The sequence below is a fragment of the Trachypithecus francoisi genome, unplaced genomic scaffold, assembly GCF_009764315.1.
Source record: "Trachypithecus francoisi isolate TF-2019V2 unplaced genomic scaffold, Tfra_2.0 Lachesis_group11, whole genome shotgun sequence".
In the NCBI taxonomy this organism is placed as follows: domain Eukaryota; kingdom Metazoa; phylum Chordata; class Mammalia; order Primates; family Cercopithecidae; genus Trachypithecus; species Trachypithecus francoisi.
Genome location: NW_022681456.1, coordinates 80395521 through 80397410, shown reverse-complemented (window position 1 = coordinate 80397410; position 1890 = coordinate 80395521).

Sequence of the window (1890 nt, the reverse complement as noted above, 5' to 3'; positions counted from 1 at the left end):
TGAGTGTTTGAAAATGCAAGTTTCTCTCGGATTGATTTTTTTTTCTTTAAATGTATCTCCTTCAAAAAACCAAAGACGTGGACAGGCAGGCGCCACCCGGTCTGGGAGCTGAGAGGTTCGTGACTGCTGAAGATTTCGTTTGGTTCAAGTTGAGAAAATAAGGGTCGCCCCGTCCCAGGCTGGGAGCGTGGGGACTTCCGTCTATGGACTGTGCAAACCCTCTGGGGCTGCCTCCCGGATTGGCATGCTCTCCCCGCCGCCTGAAGCCTAGGAAAGTTTCCCTGGAGGCACTGGACTCCAGACCCCTGCAGGGTGGGATGGAGAAAAAGCCCTGAATACCACGTCCCACACCCCTCCAAGTCGGGAGCCCCCAAGCGCCAGTCCAGCGTACGCAGCTGTGGGGTGGGAAGGAGAAGTCAAGCCCTCCGCCAAGAACTCACCCACGCAGCTCCTGCCATTCCTCCGCCTGATTTCTGCTGGAGGAGGTCGTCAGTTTGCAGGGGCAGAATATGAAGACTCCGGAGAAATAGACAAGACAATATTCCTGAGCTCTTTGAACTGCCCAGGTAGAGAAGAAAATTAAACAATGTAACTCATCTCTCTACAAGTAAAGATCTAGAGCGAGATTAAGACCCCCATTCCCGGCTTTTCCTCTGAAGCTCCCCCAGAATAAGCCTGCACGTTAGAGCTGGCTAGGTCAGGGAGTGCAAGGAGAGGTGCCTTTTCGACCTGGAGAAAGAGTACTCTCGCCCACAGCTTTTGATAGTTAATGCTGAAGTTACCAAGTAAAGGTTGAAGAAATGGAGGAGAGGAAGGTGCGGGGGATGGGGATGGTCGTAGGTGTTTTTAACCAAGGTAGATTTTGAAGTTATTACAAATATGTTCCCTGTTCAAATAGCATGGTCCCCATTTTCCAGGCTCCACTATGTGAGGCGGGTTCACAGCCTCAAGGTTCTCCCTGCGGTTTGGGATAGGGAAAAACGCTAATCCTGCATTCTAAAATTTAAAAAAATAAATAAATAAAAATAAAAATCCTGGAAGCTTAATTATCGAGCAACTCAGATAAGTCTTCCTCCCACCACTCACCTTTCGATTATTTGAATAATTCAGGAAAACACGAATTCTGATTGTTTGTGGAGACTCATCACCCCTGGACAGTAAAAAGAGAGAGAAACAAGGAAAATCTAATAGGGAACAGCGCTCCAAGATGGTGAAACGGGTCTTCTGTGCATTTTTCCTGGTATAGAAAGACAGAGTCGCCTTCCTGGGCGTTATTTCCTGGAGGATATTTTATCTGTTGTGATAAAATGTATAGAGTTAGATCAAGTCACCAAAATGTATATACGTGTGTGTATGTGTATATATATGTGTGTGTGTATATATATGAGAGAGAGAGAAGAGAGAACAAACAAGGGTTTCTACTTGTGTCTATGAAAAATTTTATTTCTTGGCAGAAAGAATATTTGGGCTCCATTTTTTTGTTGTTGTTTGTTTGTTTTTGTTTTTGTTTTTTTCCAAGATGATCATAGCTGTGTAGGACCAGACTCCTCCACATAGTTTTTAAGCTGAATATGCACTTGCAAAGCATAGTTGGGGCATCACCCACGTAGCCTTCAGATGAAAACTCGGCTTGAACCTGCAAATTCAGATTTGTCTTCCAGGCGTACTGGGCAGAGCATCTGAGATCCCCTGTTGGCTTCACAGCCTATGGAATGAGCCCGGAGAAGCCAGGAGACTACAGTGCATGTTTCTGGGCCTTGCAAAGAACTCACTTCCCTAAAGACTGAACTCAGAGAGCTAGACACCCTGAAGGATCAAGTCATCAAGGATCAAGGAGCAGTCATGTTTGAGGGGGAGAGGGTTGGTTGGGCTTTCTTCTTCCCAGGATTA